Source organism: Python bivittatus, unplaced genomic scaffold (assembly GCF_059951505.1).
Source record: "Python bivittatus isolate LINGU-HERP-01145 unplaced genomic scaffold, Pbiv_v1 ctg000700_np1212, whole genome shotgun sequence".
Lineage (NCBI taxonomy): Eukaryota > Metazoa > Chordata > Lepidosauria > Squamata > Pythonidae > Python > Python bivittatus.
The window spans coordinates 9,275,211-9,290,643 of record NW_028277098.1 but is presented as its reverse complement, the minus strand read 5'-3'; the positions used below and the strand labels follow the sequence as shown (position 1 = coordinate 9,290,643).

Sequence of the window (15,433 nt, the reverse complement as noted above, 5' to 3'; positions counted from 1 at the left end):
AGCTGGCAAGTGATAAGAAAGACAGAGCATCAAATTTCCATTTTTTTTTTGGTTTAGTATCATAAGCTCCCCCCTTCCCCTCAAATTCCATCTTATGTGTTGAAGTGGAAGACTGCCCTTCACAATAAGATGTTTATTACAAATTCCATAATTAGAGAGAGCCAGTTTGGTGTAGTGGTTAAGGCATCAGGCTTGAAACTAGGAGACTGTGAGTTCTAGTCCTGCCTAGGCACAAAGACAGCTGGGTGACCTTGGGCCAGTCACTCTCTCTCAGACCTAGGAAGGAGGCAATGCAAGAAAAACCTTGCCAAGAAAACTTGTCCAGGCAGTCTCCGAGAATTGGACACAATTGAATGGATTAAAAAAAAGCAGATGGGTGGGTCAATCCAATTATATACATCTATATCTGTATTGCTCAGCCTTTCCTCACTTTTGACTCTTCATGGAACCCAGTCCTGGTGGCCACAGTAGAGGTTGCTGCTGACATAACAACATCTTGTTCTGATCTTTTACCAATGTTTTGCGGCATGAAAAATAGAAGACCAAGGCTGCATAAACCATGCTTGGAGACAAGGCAAGCCAACTTCATGGAGACAGATAAAACTGAAGCTGTCAGGCCACCCTGATGATCTATAAATCAAGTCGTTTAAACAAAGAAGCCTTTTTGTCTATATTTAAAGGCAGGATTTTGTGGAAAGAGTTTATTTACTACATTCTGTCCTGCCTTACAAGGGGTTCATAGGATAAAAGTTAAAACTGTAAAATAAAGTAATTCACCATAAGTCAAAAAGAAATTAAAACAACATTGGCACACAACCAAATTAACTCCAAGGATTAATATAGTTAAGCCTGGCAAAAATACAAAGAATTTTACCTGGTACCCAAACAGCTACTAAATAGATCCAGACAAACCTGTTAGGAGACAATATGCCACAGCTAGGCCACCATGGTTGCAAATACCTTTCCTGAATTCATGGGGTGACTCCCTGAGGCAAATCAACTCAACATCCTCACAATTATTGACAAATCAACCAATAACAGGAACACTGAGTCTCATGGAGCTGGTGAGACTAAGCAAGCAAAAATGTCAGAGATTTCAGGAAGGTCTGTAAGCTTAAAATCTTGGAAACTGTCAATGGAATTTCTCCACCTCCTTTAGGATTAGTTAATTAAGGCAGAGTCTCAGTATTTTGAAATGCTTTTTCCAAGCTTCTGGTGGGGAATTATGGTGGAGTGATGCTCTCCGAAGGGATGGAGAGATACCGCAGCTGAGAACACCGGCTGGAAGGTGGATTCTGGCTGGTGCAATCTCCCTAGATCAAAGGGAGATCATGAAGTAAACCACGTGTACTCTGACAGCAGTTCCTTGTGGGTAAACTGCAAAAATGGAAAAGTTTTTGTAGCTGGCTGGGGAGTCAAGCTGCCAGAAGTCCTGGGATTCCATCTACATTCCTAACTGTGGTAGAGCTGATATGGACATTAAGCTCTGGCTTCCCCATTTCTTAATCACTTTGGGAAGTAATTAATTTACAGATGAAGAAAAATTTCCTTTGTGACAAAAGTAAGATTCCTTGTGGTGAGTTAAACCTTTTGAGATCACAAAAAAACAAGAAAGAGAAACTTTGATTTAAAAATCCAAGAACTCTTTGCAAAAAGCTTAATTAAGAGATGATGTAAGAAAGTTTTAAATGGACAAGGGGACAGTATTTTTTTCTATTTTTATCATTTTTACTTTTGACAAAAGTGCTTTGGTATAAATTTTCACTAAGCTAGTTAAAGAGACCCATCCGCATGGGAATGCTTGTTGTTTCTCTTAAAGAGTACATTTAATTGGCAGAATCTACATAACAAGAGATAAGGCAAAGAATCAGACTGTGATGTTTAGTTGCCATGGAGATATGATGCATGTTGTGGCTGATGTTATCCACAGCTACTAAAACGAAAGTGTCAAAGCCATAAAAGGATAATGGGGTGGGGGGGAGGAGAGGCTTGTCTTTTTATTTTGCCTGCTTGAGACATCTTCACTTTTGGATTACCATTAGAAAAAATGTCTACTAGAAAAATGGCAAAAGAAAGCAGGAGGGGCTGGCTAGAGCAACGTGCAGAAAAAATAGTTACACAAGATATACTTCAGAAATTATTTGAAGAGATGGGAAATAAAATGGATGCTTTTGAAAAAAGAATGGACGAAAGATTTGTGAAGTTGAGAGAGGGGATGAGAGAAGATGTTAAAAAGATGGAAAGTTCTATAAAGCAAATATCTGGAGAGGTAAAACAAGTTAATGATAGAGTGGATATTTTAGAGAATAATTTGTATAGAGGACATGAAATGTTTGGAGAAAATAGAGGAATATCTCAGAAAACAAAATCGACTGAGGATTACAGAAGAACAAAGACAAATTATGAATGGACCTATAACAATAAGAGAAGTTTCAGAAGCTATTAAAAAGAATAAATTAGGAAAGGTGCCTGGACCAGATGGGTTATCAAGTTTGTATTATAAGTGTTTTGAGGATGAAATCTTAGAACCTCTACAAAGTACAATGAATTCTATTTTACAAGGAGGAAAGATGCCAGAGACTTGGAAAGATGCTAATATAACATTAATACCTAAAGAGGGTCAAGATCTGACTTTAGCAAGAAACTACAGACCAATTTCATTACCGAATAATGATTATAAGTTGCTTACAACAATTTTAGGTGAAAGATTGAAAATAATTTTCCAATAATTTATTCATGAGGATCAATTAGGGTTTTTGCCTAAAAGACAGCTAAAGGATAATGTTAGAACTATGCTGGATATTTTGAAATATTTGGAACAACACAATGAAAAACAAGCTGCATTGATCTTTTTAGATGCAGAGAAAGCTTTTGACAATCTGAACTGGGCTTTCCTGTTTAAAATTCTGGAAGATAGAATTTTGGAGACCATTTTATAAAATGGGTGAAATTGATTTACACTTCACACATGGCACAAATAATTGTTAATGGAGATCTAACCAAACCATGTGAGATACAAAAAGGAACAAGACAAAGTTGCCCACTGTCCCCTCTTCTGTTTATTTTAGTTCTTGAAATATTGAATAGAGATATAAGACAAGTTGAGAGGATTGTGGGCATAAAGATTTTTTAAAAAGAGTCATATAAGTTGAGAGCTTTTGTGGATGACTTGGTTTTGGTTTTTGCAGACCCCTTAAAGGGAATTGAAGTTTTAATGAGTAAATTAAAAGATTTTGGGGCCTTAGCAAGTTTCAAGATTAATAAACAGAAGAAAAAGATGTTAACAAAAAACATGAAGATACAAAATCAAACAGAACTGATGAATAAAACAGGTTTTAAGATTGAGAAGAAGGTAAAATACCTGGGTATTACTATGATAAATATGAATTGTTTGTTATTTCAAAATAACTATGTTAAGATATGGAATGAAGTTAAAAAAGATATGTCAAGATGGGACAAAGTACAGTTGTCACTGTTGGGGAGAATTTCTGTGGTTAAGATGAATATTTTACCTAGAATGCTATTTTTGTTTCAGACAATATCTGTTTTGACACCTGATTTAAACAATGGCAGAAGGTTATATCTAAATTTGTATGGCAGGGGAAAATGCCCAAGTTAAATATAAGGTACTACAAGATGCAAAGGAAAGAGGAGGATTGGATCTGACAGACTTGAAATTATATTTTGCTGCCTGTTGTTTAGCTTGGGTGAAAGTATGGGTGTTGAAATAGAAGCCCAGCCGGGAGCATCCCCTCGCGTGCTGATCTCTTCCTCAATTCCACGGCTCTCTCCTTTGTCTATAGCGCCCGCGGCCCTCTGGAGTTAACACAAGGCATCCGCTCCAGATTAGTGAAGTGGCGCCAGGTGGCCCATTCATTAGCTTGCGGTTTCGCATTTCCTCTCTCTGCGCTAGCGCTCGAGCGGTGAAATTGACTAAAGCGCGGCTGGGGAAGTTCCTAGGCATGCAGTGCCAGCTGAACCTGACATAGTAAAGATGATGGAACTTGCAGAGATGGCTAAATTGACTTCTTTGATTAGAAAAAAAATAATATCTACATTTATGGCTGACTGGAAACCCCTTATAGACTTTTTGCATGAAACAGAAAAAAATGCACTTATGATTTGTGGTTTTGATTATTAGGAAAAAAATTGGATAAAAGAAAAAAGTGAGCTATACTCTATAATCATCGAGTAAGAGATAACTTTCTAATTGTACTTATATTTTCTACAAAGGTCATCAGAAGCTTCTTTCTATTTCTTTTTATCTTTTCTTTCTGCACTTTTGTCTTTTCTTTTTTCTTTCTTTTCCTTTCTTCTCTTTCTTTACATTATATTCGTTTTTGTTAGTTTTTATCTTCTTTTTAAACTTTTAATAAAATTTATATATATAAAAAATGAAATGCTTTTTCCCAGATCTCTCCCCACCTGGGCTGAATTCAACTGACTCACCTGCTATCTTCCTTTCCCAGCTTCCCCACAGTTTCTTACAAGGAGTTCATGAAAATTTCACTTCCAACAAGCATTTAGACCTTTAATATGTTACTTTTACTAATTACTAACTTTACTGACCTTTCTTTCTGTCTCTGTCTCTGTCTCTGTCTCTCCAACAGAATACTATACATATCTACTCGTCCTGTTATATCCAGCAGGAGAGGTATGCTGTGGGTGCTATCTAACAGAGAGTGTCATCTGACAAGACCCAGGAAGAGAGCCTTTTCTGTGATGGCCACTATCTGGAATATTGTTCCCTCAGATATCAGACTCCCTGACTCAGCTGGCCTTTTGTAAGGCCTTGAAGATCTGGTTTTGTCATTGAGCCTGGGGCCCTGGATATGTGGTTGGGCCCATATCATGGCTGTGCTAATTATTGATGGTTGGCTTTTTTCAGCTGCACTGTATGTTATTTATCATTTTGTTATAATGTTTTTAATCTTGTTTTTATTTATTGTTAGCCACCAAGAGTCATGTGTTTGAGATGAGTGGCTGTATGAATTGTATGAATGAATGAATGAATACATACATACATACATACATGTAATTTTGGATTTTTATTTGACCCTATTTGCTTGTTGGACAGTTTATATTCTAGCCAAAGGAACAAATGGCATCTCTTCAGTTGCCACACATCTTTACCCATTTGGAAGGGTGGAGTCACTGGGAGGAAAGCTTAAGAGAACCACCTTGAGTCCAGTTAGGTATGGGGCTCAGGCTATTTTAAATTGTCTAAATAATTTCAGTGAAAGTGAGTTGAACATGTCCATTGCCCCAGATAAGAATTTAGGCTGTGTTTGAACAAAATGAGGTTTACTTAAAAGTCAATGCCCGTCTAATCAGGCTGTGGATAGGAGACTAATGGTTCAGTATTGCCACTGTGAAGCTCTTGAGAGCAATGAATGCATATTTAACTGACCTAGGGAAATAGGAAATAGAAAGGTGCTTAATTTTGACTAAGTACAGCCTTACATAATTGAATATATGAGGAGGCTGCTGAAAAGTGAAAAAAAGGACCAAACAATTCTAAGTGATAGCCCTCCAAATAAAATTTAAAAAAAAGGGGGGGGGGAGATAATTTGAGGAAAAAAGGGAACTTTAAAGAGTGAAAGTCTTTTTAAGCTGGGTTGAAGATTTTCTAAAGAGAACTGAATGTTGGATGACACAGAATCAACCAACTTGTTTTGTTGTTCATCTAACTTTTGTTACACAATGTTCCCCTGGGGTGACTGCAGTGCTGCTCCCCAGATTCACCTCTGGAAGATGACACATTATTACACAACATCATTCTGCCATGATGACAAAGTCTTTCCCACTATGGAAAATGAAGCCACTCTCAAAAATGTTAAAACAGGTATGAGTTCCTAAAATGGATTGAATGTTTTGACTTTGAAACTCCTATGGTAAAGATAAAAGTAAATTTTAACAGATGCAAGGGAGTTAATCAATGGAAGAAGTGAAGGGAAACAGATGGACATAGCATATGTACCAGCTAAAAACTGATCACAATCAATGTGTGCTACAGGCAGATAATGGTAGATGTTATTGTATTGAAAAAATAGAGTGTGCTTCTTTATATAGTTCAAGGGAAATTACAAAACTAATGTTTGGAGACTCCAGTGCATAGTCTAGAAAATAAAATACTGAGAGGATAGCAGTCTATAAATATCTGAGGAATGTCTAAGAAGAAGATCAGACAGAATTATTCTCAGTGAACCAATAGATAGAAATTGCAGATAAGTCCTAATTATTAGGACAAAAATCAGATGGGTAAGATATTTTTCATGGTGGAATAGATTGTTTTATGATGTGGAAGCTGGAAGCTGGATATGTTCTTGTCCTTCCACGACTTTGAGGTGAGGAGGTAAAGTGTTCCAGTAAGGCCCACTTGGTTAGAGACTTCATCTATGTTCTAATGTTAGATTCAAAAGGCCATTATATTAGGACTACTGCAAGATGACCATTAGCAAGCAGCAAAGAGATAAAGAAAACTCTAACTGTATTAAGGGAAACTGTGGCACAATCTCATTTCTTTAGAACTGTGACAGGTTAGTGTTGCCAACTTCCTCTTCTGCCAAGTTTGCCCTTACCAATGAAACCCAGTTTTTAGAAAAGTTCACCTGCTACTTTCTTAACAGTCATGCAGACTGTAGACATGCAGGGTTGAAGGAGGGAGGTGATAAGACACTTATCAAAAAGGTTAGCAACCACAGCTGGACTTGTCCTGAAAGCATCAGTGTTGTAATTTTTAGATCTCCAGGGGATGATTCATTCAGGTCAGTGTTGCCAACTTTGTTTTCTGGCAGGTCTTCACTATAAGAGATGAGATAATGTCTTGGAAAAGTCATGCAACTTTTAGAAGCACAACGTGGGCACAATTTGTTGGGGGGGATTGACTCCTGAAAACTGCCTGGACAAGCCCTGCAGTTTTCTTGGCAGCATTTTGGGAAGTGGTTTGCCACGACCTCCTTCCTACAGCTGAGAGAGGTAACTGGTCCAAAGTCTCCCAGCTGCTTTCATGCATAAGGCAGGACTAGACTTCATGGTCTGCCACTTTCTAGGCTGGTGCCTTTATCCTCTATGCCAAGCTGGCTCTTGTGGGCACAATTAACTCAGGGTATTTGTTAGACTGATTTCAGTTGAAATTGAAATGAAATAGGCAAGATTGATGATTTTCTTTCTTTCTTGGTAAGAAAGATCATGAAAGTGCATGTGCTGTGCTGGCTAAACCTGATTCCCCACTTTCCATCACACTGAAACAGACTCTACAATTGTCTACTATAAATTGATGGATGGTTTTGTAATGCCAGACCCTCCTGACCATCCTGAAGATGCAGACAGCAAACAAGGGAGGAAGAAGAGAAAGAGGCTGTTGAGATGAAGGGGAAGCAGATGACGTTCTCGGGACTCTTCTAATGTAAATCAGTCTGGCATTAAAAGGGGCAGCTGGGAGTTGGAACATTTCTTTGAAAATCCCCGCTAAGGCTTGAGAATTGGCAGGATATTCAAGTCTGCATCTTGTAATAAAATCAGACATCAAAGATGGCATAGACCAGATCTAGAATCTGTCCTCCATTCACGAGTAACATCAAAATTGTAGCTATATTTCAAAAAGTCACCTTTTGGAATGAAAGGGAATTCTACCCTTTATTTCTGATACAACAATTGCCCTATTAAGAGTAATTAATTTTATAATTGCTTATAAAAAAGCTATAACTGCTTTTTCCAATGAATTCCTTTATGCATATTACAATAAAGTATTCACAGCCCCTGCTCTACTTAATTGCTTGATCGTGGGCCCCTTGCAGGATAAAGAATTGTGCAACAAAGTTTGTTCACTGGGAAAAGATGACTTCACTTAATGGCATCTACTGTTGCCAGTACTTCCAATAATATGATCTTGTTTGGAGATGAATCTCCAGCAACAACCATAAGAAATGTTATATAACACATTCCAATGTTTGAACTATGGTTGCAATGTAGGTTCACATTATTATCTTGATGTTACACTAGGCAGAATGGAATGGAAGTGGTCACCTCTTGATTTGATGACTAAAGTCAAGTTTTCAGAGTGTCATCCATTTAATCACACAAAGATGTTATTTTATGCTTTGTAGGGATCTCTTGGAGTTTCTTTCTGTTCTCTTACAAGTTCTGTCTAAGAAGCTGTCTCCGTGTTCAAAATCTGTTAAATATGTTCATGTGGTTGAGGACCACACAAGCAAGACACAGAGCTAAGGGACTGGAATTCATTTTCTCAGCTGTATGTATTCGTAGCCTGCCATTCCTGAGCTACAAAAATCCAGGGAACGACTAGATAAACAGAGAGTTAAGCCTTTTCTGTACAGGTAGTCCCCAATTTAAGAACGAGTTCTGTTCCCAAGGTATGTTCTTAAGTCAAATTTGTATATAAGCCCGAACAGTATTAGTGTATAATATTGTATAAGTAGCATTGGGAAATTAACTCAAACCATTGTGTATTTAACTCAAATCATTGTGTATTTAATTCAAATTTTGCTACAATAGGCTCCATTCTTAACTATGGGTCATCCGTAAACTGAGCATTCTTAACCCAGGGACTACTTGTATCTCATTGTTCCTGTCTAGCAGTCATCTGGAATTTTTGCAGCTCAGAACTAGCAGCCTTAACCTGTATAATTAAAGTCTCAACTTTTCAGCACAACCACACCTGGTTTACTTAGAAGCAAGGTTAATTTTAATAAGGCCTACTCTCTATTAAGTGTGCATATGATTGTAGACTTTTGATTTAATTAATAGATTAAAGCAACAAAAATTATGAAATTACTCACTGGGCCAGCAATTTTAATCAGTGACATTAAAAAATACAGGCAAGTCTATTTATCCTTTTGCATCTATTATTCTAATGTTCCTTTACCTCAGATGATTATTTCAGAAAGTGTTTTTCTAGTCTGGCCAGAACAGAAAAATACTTATTTGGCTAATTAATTTGATCTCTACTGGTAACGGAACTTTTATCCCAAAAAAACCTTCTGAGGAAGGTTCCTTTAGAGTTTTATAGTGCGATTTTAAACAATATCTGTTTGAAGTAGGTAAAACCCATTGCAGTTGGTGGGACTGACTCCCAGCTAAGTATGTGTACAACTTCAGCCTCAGATTGTCTAATTCTGCCAGGCAATTAATGTAATTAACTTAACTCTTAGATCTCTATTTGCTGTTGTTTACTAAAATGGCTTACAATAGCATATTAAACAGACAATAATGAATAAAAAGGTAGAGACTCTCTGTTATATTATATAAATGTAATCAGCCATTCTATAAAAGCAGTTAACTACAGCTAGGCATTCAGAAACCTGCTTCTCTATAGGCCTGGTTCCTGCTTAGAATGATGTCCACATTTTGCCCCATTGACCTTACGAATGTTGTCTAGACCTCAGTGGCTCAGGAAGATAATATGAGCCCAATGCTCCTATATAAATGAATGAGTCTGAGAGCAGGTAACTTAGACTAGGGTGGAGAGATTTCAGGCTTCGTGGATCTATATTGCTTTTTAGCAGAATCCTGTTTGAAGTAGGTAAAACCCATTGCAGTTGGTGGGACTGACTCCCAGCTAAGTATGTGTACAACTTCAGCCTCAGATTGTCTAATTCTGCCAGGCAATTAATGTAATTAACTTAGCTTAACAGGTAAAAAACATTTTTAGAGTTACAGTATTCTGAGCTCAGGGATTGATGGTGAGTAGCTTAACTAACAAAAAAAAAAAAATCACAATTATTCCACATAAAAATCTTCTCCTAGCATCCCCCGTGGCAACTTCCTTCAGTTCAACATTAGAAATGGGAGTGGGGAGGAGTATTTTGTTGCTACTATTATTAACACATTGATGATTTAGTGCAAATCATTGTTTACGTTCTGTACCTTTCTGACTTAAATTATGTACAGTGTTGTATCTGCACTTATTTTGCATCCTATGTGAACTCAAGATCCTTGTATGTAAACCTCAGCAATTAAGATGCTCCAGGTAATTACTTACTTAAAAATAAAGCTCACAATCCATAGGAGACGTTTTGAAATTCCATCCTTGCACTATTATAAATGTCATTTTCTTTGATGTAGACTCTGATCTTTCAGTACCTCCTACGTCAGCCAGTTGGTTCTTTTCTAAATGTCTCCAGATGGTGCTTTAAGCCTTTAGGGATTGTGTTGTGGGTTATTTTTAGAAGATTCCCGCCTTCCGTCTGCCCAAACTAGCAAGCTGAAGCATCTTCCCATTTTTAAAAAATCATCATTTGCTTTACCTTTCATCCTTTCTTCATCCTATCCTATCCTATCCTTCTCTCTTTCTCTTTCTCCCTTTATTCCTGTCTCATATGTACATGCATGTTTTTGTGCATGCACACACACATACTATATTCAATGCTATAGTAAATTTTGAAAATAAATTCAAGATTGGCCACTTTCAAGCATGTGAAAGTTACATACACTAAACTGAACTACTGGGAACTTATTGAGGCTGTATTTCTCTATCCACCTGCCTGGTGTTTGCCCCATTAATATCAAAGTGATGTGATTTTGAGCCATGATGCAGACGACTGTGCCCCAGATCATGATATGATCTCTTCTTCAACCCTAAATTGGGGAAGTCATTGAACGTTAATATGCACACAGACCCCCCCTCCCCCCATCTTCTTTGAAAACAAAAGAAAACAAAGAGAATACTATGTGTGCAACATATCAGAGTGTAGTTCTGTCATGGTTTTACTATGCTAGCCAATAACTGCAACTTTCTTTGCAAAGTATTCTCTATACAGAAGCTGGGTTTGTGCATTATGTGAAGTTATAATGCTATCTTTTTGTGGCTGTTTGTGGCTATGCTAAATATGCTCATGGCATCAGTGAGAACTTTGCCCCCTGGTATAGTCCAGTCTACTCTTCTCCAGCCTGGAGCTGTTAGGCCAACAACTCCCAGAATTCCCATGTTGGCTGAGGAAGGTTGGGTTAGACCAAATTCAGAACTTACCTGGCCTTATGATTAAGAAATGCATTGTACAATTATGTTTTAATCTTTGCTTCACTGTCCTCTGTACTTGCTTTATAATCCATAAATGCTTACTGAACAGATTGCAGACTGGTGAAAGAGAAAGAATTGACTCAAAATCAGTGGCAGTAAATATTGGATTAGAGCTGAACACAATTTTCTTATAATTAATTTATTAGACTTATTTCCCACCACAATCTAATGATTCTTGGTGACTTCTATAGTATATAATAGAACAAAAAATTCAAAACATCCATAATAAGACTAAAAGATAACATCATAAAAACAATACGAACAGTAAATGAGAAAAGAAGTATAAGACTTTTTTTTAAAGTCACAGTTCTTAAACTAGGAGAATGCCCTCTAAAATGACTCCATTTTCAACATTTTCCTGAACGTCAACAAGGGAGCCAGCCTGATCTCTGTCAGGAGGCTATTCCAAATCATCAGTGCCATCATGAAAAAGCAGCATCTTCCAGGCTTGGCCCCCTCACCTCTCAGAAGTGGAAGACCAGAAGTAGCTTCTCCCTAAAGGATCTAGTGGATTGGATCAATTCTGGTTATAATTATAACAGATAGTCCTGCAGATATCCAGGTGCCAAGCCCTGAGAGCTTTATAGGTTAACATCAGCACCTTAAATTGTACCTGGAATTGCCATTGTATCATGAGAAAAATACTCTGAACGGAGAATATAGTTGCTAGCAGGGCTGCATTAAGCTCCTTGTAGGCCCTAGGTCAGTGTTGTCCAAACTTGTCCACTTTAAGATGAGTGGACTTCAACTCCCAGAATTCCCTAGCCAGGGGGATTCTGGGAGTTGAAGTCCACTCATCTTAAAGTGGACAAGTTTGGACAACACTGACCTAGGTACATTTATCTCCATAGGCCTCCACTGTGGTAATTCAGATGCTTAGGGTTCTAAAGATATTCCCTGGACCTATATTCTTCAGTTAACTGCAAGGAATAAGTTATAATAAGTATATGCACAATAAAGGAATAATAATATCTTAAATATATTTAATTTTAAGATATTTGAATTTTGATTTCACTGCTACTTTTCATGTTTTCAGGATTTTTTTAAACTTGAAATCTTTTTGTAGGGCCCCAAACTTTTGTAGGACCTAGGCACTGTGCTTATTGTGTGTGATGGAGAATATGGGCATGGTTCCCAGTAGCAGAAAAATATGTGGGTTCACAAGCAGCACACAAAGAAGCTTCTAAAAGTAATCCCCCCAGACACTGGGGCCCGCTGCTGCATGGGTAGAAATCCTTATTATTGCATCCAGCATTTTCGTGTGGTTTTTTGGGATTTTTTTTGGTGGGGGGTAAATGTGGAGAGGGGAGAAAACCAAAATTAACGTACAAGATCATCTGGATACTGTTAAACTGGTTGAGGTGGAGATGAAGGTAAGGGTTAGGGTGACAAAGCTTGACTGAGTTTCAGATTAAATATGCTGATAAGAATGATACTTGAGAAAGTAAAATGTTGGTAGAGCTTCACTCTGTTGAAATATCACACTGTATCCAAATTGTGCAATTCGTACCAATTATGTCTATGTATATTGCCTGTGTTTCCATCAACACACTCTTGTTATGCTGCTCTGAGCAAAACTAGGTATTATTTTGGAAGATTTCACTGTCCTTGAGTTCCAGTATTTGTCTTTACAGTGGCAGCCTTAAGTGTAATGTAATTACTGTAAGTAAGTAATGTAAGTGTAATTTTGGGAGTTGAAGTCCATGCATCTTAAAATTGCTAAGGTTGAGAAACACTGGACTATAGCCTGATTACAGTATATAATCAGATCATAAAGAACCACATTTCTTCAGAATGGAGATAAGGATGGTAGAGAGCAAGTTTCAATTAAATATAGAAGTTTAGTATTTGGGAGAGAGATCTAGCTTGCTGAATTAGTTCTGTATATGCAGAGAAATATTTAAAAATCTGTAGAGGAAGATTTTTAAAATGTTGTCTTTTGGCAGCTAAGAATGGAGGATACAGTATCATAATCTGAGAAGAAACAAGACTTCCTCTTCAAAGTTTTTCTCCCACCAAGCCTGGAATAAGGTCTCACTTTTCCAGGTGACATCTGTGTTTCAAACTCACTTTTGGAGAGACTGAAATGAGTCTATGCTAGCTGAATTACTGGAAGAACACAAAAAGGTTCCTGCTAGATCAGCCTGGGTTTTCCTCTTCGACAGAGGCCAACTATATGCTTCCAGAAACCACAGTTCTCCTTCATACATTCAGAACTGACATGCAGAAGAAAGTTGCCCCAGACAGCTTTAGTGTAGGTATCACTGAAGACAATTGTTGATAAAGAGAGACATACTGGCTTTGGAAAATAAGGGCTGCCGTATTTGGGCTGCAGAATCAAGATGATTGCTGAATGGCAGAAAGGGGATATTAAAAAAAAAAATCTCTTTCTGGCCATCTAGCATTTTTGCAGCCCAGATAGGGTAGCCCTAATAAAATATTAAAAGGATCCACTTTTACAGTTTGGCAAGACAGCCGGATATCTGCTGGATGGGATGAGATTTCAGTTGTTGAATATAGCACCCTGTACTGTATACTGCTGCGAATAGCACATGTCCAGGCAATCTCTGTAATATGCATCACACAGGCATTGCTGTTCCCTTGATTAAGGCCCAACAGGACTGTGCCCCTGATACACAAAAAACTTACACAGTCAAGCAATTTCACTCTCAGCACCGGAAGAGCATTTAATTCTGGCAGATTCAAAATCTGGCTGCGTGTCTTTTCCTATCCACCTTCAATGAAGTACATTAAAAAGGTGATCATTCAGCAAATGAGGGAAGTAAGAATAGGTACTTTCTAAGGAATAATGGTCGACTAAGCCATTCTTTTGGGTGTTCTTTTTGTATAAAGTATGCCATGGGAACTATACTCGGCCTACAATCAGGATAAAATACATTTATCCTGGATGAAAAGTGATTCTCTGTTCTCTTTTTGTTATCCTTGTGTATTCTTCCCCCTCTGTTCTGTTTATTAAATAAATGAAGCAAAATATTTTGAAAAATCTTCTGTATTGAATAAAATGTAGTCTGGGAAAGATCCTCCCATCCTGCATACTGCCTCTCATAGTGGTGAGCTGTTGGGGGTGGGCAACGCCACTTAGGAACATGAACTCAGAGTCTAATGTTTTAATGGAAAGTAAACATTAGAGAACTTTGTTTCCTTTGACATCTCCTGTGAACTGGACAAAAGAAGATATCACCACCAGACACCAAGTTATATAAAAGTTCCTGCACTGCATGACAGCTGGGTAAGAAAGGTGGCCAAGGGAGCTACGGGGTGAGCATTTCAGAAAGGGACCGCCATGACTCTGGATTGAAAGCAGTAACTCAGGAACTCGGTGGGAAACAGAAAACAGAAAACAAAACGCAATACGTTCACTCCAATTCATAACAAAATATTCAGATACTGTATAGAGCAAGTATACACCAGTAAACTCAACTGAAGCCCATTGAAATTGATGATTGTGTCTTATGGGGCCAATAGAAACACAGATTCTGGACCAAGAAAAAGGAAGAAATATGGTACACGTGTATTTTATTCCAAAGTCTCCACTCCAATGCAATTAAGGAAATTCCGTCAAAACATCTAAGGATCAAGACTTTGGAAAAAGGTACATCTGCACCATATTCCTCTTTTTTTCAACTTATGGGGCTACGAACCCCCACACTGAGTCACAACCAGAAAGGCGTGAACACGAATGGACCATGGTCTCCTAAACTAGCTTGTTAAAAACAGGTTGTTTCATTATTATGCTACAGTTGGAATCACACAAACTATAATAAAGAAGTCAACATCAATAAGACAGGAATGAAGACAAAAGAATTCCAGCAGACCAATATTCAGGAGGAAAAAAAGAGTTTGCCCAAGGGTTCTCCACCCTTTTTGGGCTGGTGGTCCTTTGGAAATAGGTTGCAGGTATTGTTGCAAAGTTTGTGGGGAGAAGAGATGAGCTTGCCCATCTACTGAAGAACTGCCACAGGGCATACAAAGATCCGATTTATCAGAATGTTCCCTGTCACCCCTCTGGCCCTCAACCTCACAGGAAATTATCTCCTGGCCCTGCATAACTTTGTCCTTTTTTCATAAGAAGCAAGCACCCTTTCCCCCTGCAAAAAAACACACACACACACACACACACACACACCCTCTGCAACTGCTCCCTGTTTTGATTTTCCAAGGAGGCTTCTGGGCCCAATTTGGAGCCCAGAGTCAGTCTTGGAAATAAAGAATCTGTTGGAAGTTGGTGCTTGCCTTTGCCACATGCCAGCTTCCTGTTTGGATTTTTAAAGGGAAAAACTCAGGGCAGGGAAATGGGTAGGCACTGAAAGAGGTGTTACAGCAGGTAGATTTATTATTAATTTTATTTATTTGTTAATCAAATTTATAAGC

The 15,433-nt window shown here is 38.0% G+C and overlaps 1 protein-coding gene across 2 annotated transcripts in view; it reads right to left on the bottom strand.

Annotated features, from left to right (window-relative positions):
* The window catches only part of CUNH1orf21 (chromosome unknown C1orf21 homolog), a 223,797-nt gene extending 219,119 nt beyond the window's left edge, over positions 1-4,678 (bottom strand). The window contains exon 1 of one of the 2 annotated variants that reach the window (XM_088153995.1): positions 4,570-4,678. The gene's annotated coding sequence lies outside the window, so the exon portion shown is untranslated. The remainder of the gene's footprint in view (positions 1-4,569) is intronic. The other variant, XM_088153994.1, reaches the window with a different exon arrangement.
* Positions 4,679-15,433: the final 10,755 nt, after the last annotated feature.